The sequence below is a fragment of the Rhinolophus sinicus genome, chromosome 14, assembly GCF_057876585.1.
Source record: "Rhinolophus sinicus isolate RSI-liver-muscle chromosome 14, RSI-T2T, whole genome shotgun sequence".
NCBI lineage: Eukaryota > Metazoa > Chordata > Mammalia > Chiroptera > Rhinolophidae > Rhinolophus > Rhinolophus sinicus.
The window spans coordinates 171,863,542-171,876,182 of NC_142514.1; positions in this window are offsets into that span (position 1 = coordinate 171,863,542).

The following is a 12,641-nucleotide window of genomic DNA, read 5'->3' on the forward strand; positions in this document are numbered from 1 at the left end:
AGGATGGGAATTATGTCTTCATCATGTACTATCAGAGACTAACAGTCTGCATAGATATAGTAGGTGCTCAACAAATATTGTTAATGAGAGAAGGGGAGTGAGACAAGGAGGGAGGGAAGGAGCTAGGGAGAGAAGGAAGGAAGGAAGGAAGGAAGGAAGGAAGGAAGGAAGGAAGGAAGGAAGGAAGGAAGGAAGGAAAAGAAACATGAGATCTTTAAAACATTCAGTACTTTGTTTGGGTGAATCAATAAATGACTAAATAACCATATTAAAAATATTTCACCATGAAGTAATACCAATGTGTTCAAGAATTAGCATGCGCACCTTGTAATTCCTTTAAGGTCCTTCTGTCAACGCTAATTCTCCTGCAAGCTGCAATGTCTTCTCTATTAAATACTTAGAAAGTGTAGAATACCATCCACTTCTACTTTTATTTCCACTGGTGCTCTTCAGCGTATGGGAATCTGCCTTCAGCTCCACCATTCTACAAAAATTATTCTCTCAGCAGTCACCAATGAGACTCTAATTTCCAAATGCAAAAGCATTTTTTGAACCCACTCCCTTAGAAAACATCCTTCTAAGATCGTTTCTAACTAAAATGCTGTGTCTTTAATCTATTTGTAGCATGGAAAAGCTGTTATTAATAATGTTCGTACCAATTTCTAAACTTAGAGCAATTTAAATTTTTAAAGAACTTTTAAAATACATTCTATGTGTGGTGTATGATTTAAGAGACTCTGAAAAGGGGAATAATAAGAGGAAATGAGATAAAGCTATATAAAGTAATGAGAATGATATAAAAAAAAACTAATGGTGCGACCCGATTAACCTTGTCCCATAATACAAGACTACGATAATGTTTAGATCAAAGGAAAGTGATCTTTACAAAATGTAAAATTACTCCATGGAGCTCTGAATCCAGGGATATTATTGAGGTAAATTACTCAGCATGTTTAAAGGTCAGAATGAGTAACCTTTCACATAAGGAGAATTACAGAGTCCAGTCCAGAGGCTGGGATTTTTTTAAACGGTCTCAGCATCCAGATGGAAGGCAGAGGTAATCACCATCTCAATCCCATAATCTACTGTAGTTGGAACTCTCAGCACACAAAATCAAAATTCTTTGTTTAGATAGAGCCCGATTAGATCTACCTATACATATGTGGGCCATACATATGTAGTTTTGCACATACACAAACACACAACAGAACCTTGTTACGAAGCAAAAAAATAAACAAAATAAAGCAAACATGAAACAACTAAAATTATATTATCCAATATTTTCATTGAAGAAAAAAAATGCCTGATTGTTTGAGTGGCATCCTTTCTATAACACTGTGTTGAATAAAATACCAGTACAGTAGAGTTCTAACTCTTTTTCTAACGGCTAATTTCATAACACTCACTATAACTAGAGTTTTGGGTAGGAAAAAAAACAACAAAAAAAACACACCTTGTTGATTGGACTGCCAATTTGGAAAAGGGTAAAGAGTCCAAGGTCCTAATTTAGTCTATGTCCTTGACTTCAAGTATTAAGATGCAATGGGAAGAGTAACAGCTTTGAAGCCTGACAGCCCTGGGTTTGAATTATGAGATTGGAATGTCTCTACCCGTTGCATAACTTTATTTAGTTGTTTAAATTATGAGTCTTCATATTATATCTGTAAATGGGGAAAACTCACATGACTGTAATAGAGACTAAACATTCCCTGTACATTGTAAGAACACGATAAATATAATTTCTTCTTTCTTCATTGACAAACAAAGACGTTTAGTTTCCACATCTCTAAAATGAAGATAATAATTATTGGCCAACCTAGCTTAAAGGATTGTTTAGGGGATAAAATGAGATTACGTATGTCACAATACTTTGAAAAGTGAAAATTAACCACAAAGGTTAGGGTAGTATGCTATCCTTATTATTCATTATTGACTTGTATATGAAGATGTCAATGATAGATGACATGCCAAGAATAGATGAGCACCAAAAAAAAAAAAAACTAAAAAGACATGTAATTTTCTTTCTTTTTTTTTTTTTACAATTAATCACTCTGATTTATGAGGGTTATATAACAATGTCTGTCTTGCAAAAAACACATCTGTGTGATGAACAACATGTTGAATCTCTACAATGCCATTTACTGTCAATACAATAGTAAGGCAGGTCACTTGAATGCCAATTCTGTCTTGAGAACTATTCTAAGTGCATAAAAGATATCTCATTTAAACCTCATAATAACCCAAAGATGCATTACTGCTTCTATATTTCATTCTTCCTGAGTGATTGTATGGATCAAAGGTAATGTACATAAATCACTGAACATGATAAATCATAAGCATTCTATAAACAAACACTGTAATTATTATTACCTATGGTACGTGCAGGAGGGGATTTCATTACTTTTATAGACGGGAAAGATCCCAGCCAAAGAGGAGAAATGGTTACATGTAGTTAGAAGACCACTCAGGCTCATACACTTTAGACACAAGATCATATATTTATTTGTTCTTTTGAAAACCACCCCGAAGACCAGAAAATCTGGATTCCACCTGAAGATTAATCAGTACACGTTAAAACTTATTTTTATTTGTATCTACAACCATGAGAACAAAAAAACAAAAAAAAGTCAAATTAGGGAGTGAACCTCAGGACTGGGTTTTCCTTTAGTAATTCTGGTTCAAAATGATGTGCCCAGGCGACTGGTCAAGACGGGGAGTAGGTAAATGCTCACTTCTGAAATCGAATACTCTGCCCCCACCCTTTGTCCAAAAATGTCTTATATACACAATGTTGCCTCACTTTCTTTGGAATTTTCGTGCTTATGTGAATACCCCATGTGCATGTATTAAACATTTGATTTTCTCCTGTTAATCCGTCTCTGTTAATTTGATTATTAGCCCAGTTAGAAGAACTTAGAAGGTGGGAGGAAAAGTATTAGGTGGGTGCAAAAGTAACTGTGGTTTAAAAGGTTAAAAATAATTGCAAAAACCACAGTTACTTTTGCACCAACCTAATATTTATTATTTTTATATCCCACACTATAAACATTATACGACTTCTTTCCTGCATGCTTTTATAGAACAATTTCTCACTCTAAGTCATTATAATTTGCTCATGTTAGTCTGTGATCTTGGGGGCAGAGATGGTGTCTTACTCATTTTTGCATCCCTCCCATCTCACATAGTACAAAGCACAAAATGGTAGCAAACAGGTACAGAGCACATATTATGTACCAGAAACTATTTCCAGGACTTCATGTGGATTAACTCATTCAGCCCTCTTAACAACTCTAAGATGTAGGCACGATAATTCGCTACATTTTATGGAGAAGGAAATTAAGACACACAAAAGTTAATCAACATGCCCAAGGTCACATATTTAGAGACCCTGGGCATTCTAAGTCGAGAGTCTGTGCTTTTAAATCCTATATTACTTTACCTTTGAAATCAATAAATGTCTGTAGGTTACACTTTTAACGCTTTCAGCTTAGCAACAGTTCACAGCCCTGCTTTCAAATAACAGGTGGCCTATCCAGGTTCCACACAGCCAAGACATACACCTGGCCCAGAGTGTTCAGGCCAGAAGACAAAATCCAAGCCTCATAGTCTGTGTCTCTCCCCCAGTCCATCAATAAAATCAGCATTCATTTTTGTCATCAACTCTCAGGCTTCGTCATGGATGCTTAATAGTATTACTTCCATTTCTGTAAGAGTGGAGCTGGCTTCAATTATTCAGAATACATTTGTCTGTTTCGTAGGTGGCAGAAAGCTCAATGTTACCCAAAAACCTATAAGAATTATTGAACAACCAAGAAAATCAATGCAAGAAAGATCTGTTAGACCCTTGGGTATCTTGTACTTATGTTAATATTTTAATTATAAATATAGTCATGTAAGTCAGAATGTCCCAAAGCACATTACCTGACATATTGGTTCTTTAGAATTTAATAAACATTACACTTACATAAAAAATTCTTGACAGAGATCCAAAATGTCAGAGTAAATAAACACTGCCTGCTTCCTTCCATGAACACATTAAAAGTGCAACTAAATTATAGAACAATCAACCTGGAGAACCATCTGAAGTCTAGCTGAACAGAAGTTTTATAACTAAGGATGTAAATAAGCCACGATAAGACTGGTAAGAGGGGCAGAGATGTGGAACTGGCTAATCCCAAACCTCCATGTGGCAGTTGAGAACTGGGAGGGATATCTTGGCCGCGGAAGTTTCCCCCAGAGGAAAGAGGAACCCCAATCACAAACCAGTCTCCCCAGCCTGAAGTACTGGTGCCAGGAAGAGAAGCCCCCAAAACACATGGCTGTGAAAAACAGTGGGCATTCTGACCATCCAGGTGAGACAGAAGGCTCCAAGAAACCCAGACATCCTCTTAAACAGCCCACACACAGACTCTCTACTTGCAGGCACATACATTGAGCTCTGAGGGAGGTACAATAACTTGGAGGGTGTTGGAGACATACAGGAGGCAGACTGAGGTGTGTGGCTTCGTGGAGAGGACTGGGGGACAATCATCATTTTCCCTGTGTGATGCAGTCAGCAAGCAGGCATCATCTTTCCTGTGTTGAACCCTCCTCCACAGGTCAAATCTGAATATGATTGATTTGGTAAGCTCTGCTCACTCCACCCTGCTGACTCACTGGGACCCTGCCCCACCCAACTCTCCCAACACCAGAGGCACTTTCTCTGCAGCCAGCCAGCCCCACTAAAATTGCACTCTTTATTGGAAAACAGTCAGAGTCCATGGGCCTCAGGCAGGTAGCGACTGGCCTTGGTGTGCTTTGAGACTTTAGCTAAGTGCCTCCAGGTTCAGCACCGGCACCAAACCAGAGTTTACATTAACCTGTTGATCATACTCTTCGCACTCCAGTGACTCCCTGAGATCCCATTTTACCCAACCTGTGTACGGCATGAGGCTTTATCAGTTGTTGAACCTTAAGGAAGCCAGCACATGGCAGCAGGCCTCAGGGTGTCCTGGCTTTTTGTGGAGCTACCCAAGGCCCAGTACTGGTGGCAGACATCCTCAGTTCACAGCGTGGTTTCTTCCTGTGCTAACCTCAGGCAGTAAATAACTGCAGATTACTCTGTAGCTCATACCAGGTAGTCCCCAGCTGGTCACAAGCAGTGGGTGAACTGGGCCTGTACCAGAGGCTCTGGCAAGAGGCCCCCAAACCAACATACTTAGAGGCTGGCTTCAGACCACAGCAGAGCACTGCACAATTACCCCCACAGGTGACACACCCAAAGGGTGTTCTCAACAGGTACCAGAGCCTGCTGGGGTGAATCCCACTCCATGTGGGGTAAGCCCCCACACAGCAGCCTATAAGCTGTGGACAAGGCCAAACCCCACAGCCAATCAGCCTGAGGGTCAATCCCACTCATTGATATGCCAATAGCAATTGAGGCTCAATTATAACAGGAGGGCACACATAACCCACATAAGGGACACTGCAGGAACATCTGGAGCAGGTGATTGGGGAGACTGTGTCAGGACCCCACAGGGCACCTACTACATTAATCACCTGACCAAGACTGGGGGACATAGAAGATCTACCTAATACTTAGAAACAAACACGGAGGCAGCCAGAATGAGGAACAAAGAAATATGTTCCAAATGAAAGAACAAAAGAAAATTCCAGAAACAGAACTAAACAAAATGAAGGCAAGCAACCTACCAGATACAGAGTCTAAAACAATGGTTATAAGAATGCTCAAGGAACTTAGTGAGAACTTCAACAAAGAGATGCAAGCATTAAAAAGGACATAGAAACCATAAAAACATAACCAGTCAGAAGTGAAGAAATACAATAACTGAAATGAAGACTGCACTAGAAGGAATCACCAGCAGACTACATGAAGCAGAGGACCCAGTCAGCAATTTGGAAGACAAAGTATCAGAAAATACCCAATCAGAAAAACAAAAAGAAAAAAGAATCCAAAAAAATAAGGATAGTTGAAGAGACCGCTATGCCAATATGAAGCATAACAACATTCGCATCATAGGGGTACCAGAAGGAGAAGGGAGAAAGCAAGGGATTGAGAACCTATTTCAAGAAATAATGGCTGAAAACTTTTCTAGCCTTGTGAAGAAAAAAGACATATAAGTCCAGGAAGCTCAGAGAGTCCCAAAAAAGGTAAATCCAAACAGGCCCACACTTAGAAACATTATAATTAGAATAGCAAACATTAAAGACAAAGAGAGAATTTTAAAAGCAGCAAGAGAAAGGCAACTACAATATTTCCATGAAAATAAGAATGGGTCTTATATTAATTTTTGCTCCAAAAGACACATTAGGACTTATTTTCAGGAGATGTCTTATTTTTTTCATGTACAACAATCTACATTTATTCATGTACAAAAACCTAAATTTATTTATTTATTCATGTACAAAAAATCTACATTTATTCAAATACAGCCATATCATCTTCTTATGGAACATCATCATAACTCTCCAAACCCTGAATTCTGGCTTGAATTTCTTGCAACTCCATTTCCTATAGAACCATTGGCCCCAATCTCTCATGTCCAGTAATAGAGCTCTCCTTAAATGAGCACTTGTTGTCCATGTACCCTTCTCGTAGTGCATTGGCAACACAGCTGTCAGTGATTTTCTCTCATGAATTCTTCACTCAAGTCATGATCTCTTGCAGGCTAGGCTTCACAAAGTTTCCATGCTGATTTCTCTCCATTCTATTTGCAATGTAGTCATTGGTTTCCATACACAAATGGTCCTTGAATGGCTTGTTTATTGCAATATCAAGAGTCTAGAGATAGGCAGTCATTCCTATGGGATCATTATTTGATCTATTCTTCTCTCTGCAAGGAAGTTCTTCATGTCTTTAGTGTGGTGAGTGTTGGCTGAATCTCAGACTAGCAGACATCTTCGGCCACCTCGCAAAACAAGTGGCAGCATTAAATCGACCCACTTCCTTATAACTGCTTGTGTGCACCAGGCTTTTTTGGTTTCAAGAACATAAATGCCTGAAACACATTCAACCTTATCCTTCTTTCCCTTAGTAATGATTAGAGGTAGGGCTTTCTTTCCATCCAGATGAATTGCCAAAATACAGGTAATACGTGCACTTTCATAACCAATGGAGGGAATGTAGATTGACGAGGTACCCCTCTGATCACTTGTTGTTTGAGATCCTTGGCCCATAAGCACTACAGTTTCATCCATAACAATAATGTTGGAGAGGTGGTATTTAGAAAAGTCAATGCCATCAACAAAGTACTTGAATGTAAGCGCACATTTAATAACTTCAGTATCTTCCAGCTTGAACAGTATTGTCAATCTTAGAGACAGTTCATATTGCTGAAGGAAGCCATCCAGCCAGTGTTGTTGTCGTGCGGGAGACCCTGCTCGCTGCGCCATTGGTCATGCAGGAGACTGTCGTGCGGGGCGTCCGGTGGGGTCTCTGCTCCCGCTCCCTACACAAGAACGCAGGATATGGTGAGGCCAAAAAGGAACACCCACGGAGCCATAGGTAGGGGAGTCATACCACTATATTCTCTCTGGTGGCACTATACTCTCACTGGAGGCTGGATCCACACTGTCCGCAAACCGCCATCCACACTTGCCAGCCCAGCCACCATCTTCTTGCTAGCCCCCATTCTCTCCTCTCTCCCTCTCTCTCTCCTAGCATAGCCACAGCAGTTATATTAGTGGCCAATGGCTCACTGGTTACAGCTGACGGCCAACTAGTCACAGCTGATGGCCATGCAATCACAGTTGATAGCCATTTACTACCTGAGCCAGCACCTGTCTATGTGAGGCCGAGAGCCTGGAAACTACTTTCTGGGGTTCTGCCCCCACACTCCACCCCTACAGGCTCTCGCCTCACAATCTACGCGACAAGCGTCTTCCGCGAGGGGACCTGTGCGAGGAGCCTGGGGGTGAATGCAATATCCTGGACATAGCCAGGCTCTCTGGGCACAGCCAGGGTTTCTCAGGGCACCACCAGTGCTTCTGGGCACAGCCAGACTTCCTGGACTTCTTAGGGTACCACCTGTCTTCCCGGACACAGCCAGGGTTTCTCAGGGCACCACCAGTACTTCTGGGCACAGCCAGACTTCCTGGATTTCTTAGGGTACCACCTGTCTTCCCGGACACAGCCAGGGTTTCTCAGGGCACCACCAGTGCTTCTGGGAACGGCCAGACTTCCTGGACTTCTTAGGGTACCACCTGTCTTCTCGGACACAGCCAGGGTTTCTCAGGGCACCACCAGTACTTCTGGGCACGGCCAGACTTCCTGGACTTCTTAGGGTACCACTAGTTTCCCCGGGCACAGCTAGGATTTCTCAGGACACTGCCACTCTCTGTGGGCACAGCCACACTTCCTGGACTCAGCCAGGGCTTTCAGGGCACTGCCACTCTCTGTGTGCACAGCCACACTTCCTGGACACAGCCAGGGCTCTCAGGGCACTGCCACTCTCTCTGGGAACAGCCCGACTTCCTGGGCACAGCCAGGGTATCTTCAGGGCTCAGCCAGACTTCCTGGACGCAGCCAGGGCTCTCAAGGCACTGCCACTCTCTCTGTGCCTCTCAGGGTACCCTGCTGGAACAACAGCGACTCACAATCAAGGTGCTTACATATTCTCAATGGCGGCCAGTCAAGAGACAAAAGCAAATATCCCCCAGTTCCACTAACAACAGTTCCCCAACAAACAGTCAAGCGGTCCATTAAATTAGGGATGGAAGGCAATTCCCCATAGTCCATAGTCATTCACCAGGGCTGTCCTGGGGGTGAGGGACGACCTTGACCTCACCCTCATCTCCCACGGAGGACTCAGCAAGCGTTACCTCCTGGGACTACAAGTCCTGCATCCGGGCTGCCCGAGCAGGAACCTGCCAGCCCACAGGGCCGCAACGACCTTTGCTTTCTCCGGCCTGTGCTAGTTGGGGAACCGTCCACATCTTTCCACCTCTCCACGGGGCTCCATCTCTCCAGCAGCTGCATGGCTTTTCCTGTGCTGGTGGGAGAACCGTCCATGTCCTCCCACCCCTCCACGGGGGTCCAGCTCTCTGGCAGCTGCTCCTCCTGGTCTTCCTGAGACTGAGTGTTCATACACACAAACTGCTCCACCATCCTTTGGAGAGCTTTGGCCGGCACCATACCCTGCTCGCTGCGCCATTTGTCGTGCGGGAGACCCTGCTCGCTGCGCCATTGGTCATGCAGGAGACTGTCGTGCGGGGCGTCCGGCGGGGTCTCTGCTCCCGCTCCCCACACAAGAACGCAGGATATGGTGAGGCCAAAAAGGAACACCCACGGAGCCATAGGTAGGGGAGTCATACCACTATATTCTCTCTGGTGGCACTATACTCTCACTGGAGGCTGGATCCACACTGTCCGCAAACCGCCATCCACACTTGCCAGCCCAGCCACCATCTTCTTGCTAGCCCCCATTCTCTCCTCTCTCCCTCTCTCTCTCTCCTAGCATAGCCACAGCAGTTATATTAGTGGCCAATGGCTCACTGGTTACAGCTGACGGCCAACTAGTCACAGCTGATGGCCATGCAATCACAGTTGATGGCCATTTACCACCTGAGCCAGCACCTGTCTATGTGAGGCCGAGAGCCTGGAAACTACTTTCTGGGGTTCTGCCCCCACAGTTGTGATGCTCTGAATTCTTCTGGGGATATTTCTAACTGTGGTGCCATTGCAAGGGCAAATGCTTGAATATCAGCCCTGCGCACAACCAAAGTCTTTGCTTTCCTGTCAACAATCCATTGCAAGGGCAAATGCTTGAATATCAGCCCTGCACACAACCAAAGCCTTTGCTCTCCTCCAGGTCAGGAAATAATGGTTGCTGACCTGATCCACACTTGCGCTTCTTAGCATTCCCTTTCTCCACCTGTTGACTGAGGATATCGTACACTGCTTGCCATTTTCAGACCATTCGGAGATCCAACTTCTTCTCTTTGCAGAAAGCCGTAAGATTCTTGCCCCGCGAGTCCTCCACGATTCATTTCTTGTACTTGATGGAATAGCTCTTTCTTTTTGCACTCATCTTGTGTGGGTGTCAAAATATTATTTCCTTTAAATTTACCATTAAATCAAGTGTTAACTGAAGACTTACCAGACAGGAGTGGCAACAAAAATGATCACAGTTAAGAATGATGGTCCACACAAAAGCGATGAAAAATTGCAGGCACCAAAATTCAGAAAACATTTCTTTATTTCACACGAGTGCATTAAGTACGTCCATTACAACACACTACATATTGAATTATGAAGATTCATATTAGACACAACCACATCCATTCATTATCAAGTGCACACGTTATTCATGCATTGTGTCTGTATTCCAATTGGTCATTCGGCAATAAGTCTTAAGTTCATCTGTTTACATAGGCATTTACCTCTTGTCCAAAGGCACCCGCTTGGGAATTTACAAATACTTAATTATAATTTATATTGTCATTTACTTTAAGTATTAATATCAATAATATTTATTTATATTTAATTGTATATTAATATTATTTAGTAAATCAATACATCCATTGTGTGTTGCAACAGACACACTAAATGCATCCATCTGGCTGATGATCTTAACTGGGGCTTATTTTGGGGGCAGGGCTTATATTTCGAGCATCCTGGAAAATCATGCTAGGGCTTATTTTTCCGGTTAAGTCTTATTTTGGGGAAATGTGGTAGTAACTTATAAAGGAGCTCCCATACTATTGTCAGCTAATTTCTCAACAGAAACTCTCTAGTCCAGAAAGGATTGGTACATTTTCAACATGATGAAAAGTAAAGACCTACAATCAAGATTACTCTACCCAGCAAAGCTATCACTTAGAATCAAAAGACAGATAAAGAGCTTCCCAGACAAGAAAAAGCTAATGGAGTTCATCACCACTAAACCAGTGTTACAAGGAATGTTAGAGGGACTTTCCTAAGATGGAAAAAAAAATTAAGATCAAAATTATGAATAATACAATGGCAATAACTACATATCTATCAACAATTACTTTCAGTGTAAATGGATTAAATGCTCCAATCAAAAGACACAGGAGGGCTGACTGCATAAGAAAACAAAATCCCTTACATATGCTGCCTACAAGAAAATGACTTCAGATTAAAAGACACACAGAGACAGAAAGTAAAGGGATGGGAAAAGATATTGCATAAAAATGGAAATGAAAAAAAAAAAAAAAAAAGTTGGGGAAGCAATACATATACCAAACAAAATAGACTTTAAAACACAAGCTATAACAAGAGACAAAGAATGACCCGTAATCCCACTTCAGGGTATTTATCTGAAGAAACCCAAATGCTACTTCGAGAGGACATGTGCATCATATGTTCATTGCATCATTGTTTACAATGGCCAAGATGTAGAGGCAGCCTGTGTGTATCAATGGAAGAATGGATAAAGAGGAGGCTGTACATATCTACAATAGAATATTGCTCGGCCAGGGAAGGGAATGGGTTCTTGCCATCTGTGGTAGCATGGATGGACCTGGAGGGTATTGTATTGAGTGTTGTGTAAGACAGAGAAAGACAGATGCAATGTGATTTTGCTTATATGTGGAATCTAAACAACAAAATAAACAAACAAAACAGAAACAAATGCATAGATACAGAGAACATATTAATGGTTGTCAGATGGGACGGGGGTGTGAATGAGTGAAAAAGGGGAAGGGATTAAGAAGTACAAATTGGTTGTTATATAGTAATGATGTGATGTAGGGTATAGCATAAGGAATATAGTCAATATTGTAATATTGTACTAGATTTGTTGTGGTGATAAATGGGAGGGGTTTGAGGGGCAAGGTGAAAAAAGTGAAGAGATCAAGAAGTACAAACTTGTAGTTACAAAATACAAAATTGGGGTGTAAAGTAAAGCATAGGGAATATAGTCTATAATATGGTAATAACTATGCACAGTGCCAGGTGAGTACTAGACTAGTCAGGGGGCTTATTTCTTAAATTATACAAATGTCTATTATGTTGTACACCTGAAATTAATATAAAATAATATTGAATGTCAACTAAAATTGAAAAATTTAAAAAGGAATGAAAAGGTGAAAGGAAAGAAGAGGTCCAAATTTCCAGGTATAAAACAAATAAGTCATGGGGGTGTAATGTACAGCATAGGGAATATAGTCAATAATATTGTGATAGCGTGGTACGGTGTCAGATGGTTGCTCGACTTATCATGGTGATCACTTCTTTAGGTATATGAATATTGAATAACTATGGTGTACCCCTGAAACTAATATAATATTGTATGTTAGCTATATTTTAATAAAAATCTTAATTAAAAAAAAGACGTTCTTTGATCTGATAAGTTTGAGAAATCCTGAATTAAAAAGCAAAGCCAGATTCTTTACTGCAGGACTTTTCAGAACCTTCAGTATGCTTTAATACATGCTGTGATATTCCTAGACTAACCTACAGAAAAGAGCTTTTCACAAACTAACCAGAAAGAAATGGGCACACTGGGTTATAAATACCACTTGCAAGTACAGTCTCATTCAGCATAAATGGAGAAATTATGTTACAACACTGAATAGAAGAAAAGAGTATTCACTGCACATTTGTAATTGGGACTTAGTGTGAACCCGGGGTCCCAATCAGTACACAGAGGGGGTGAACAATATCCAAGTTAACACTG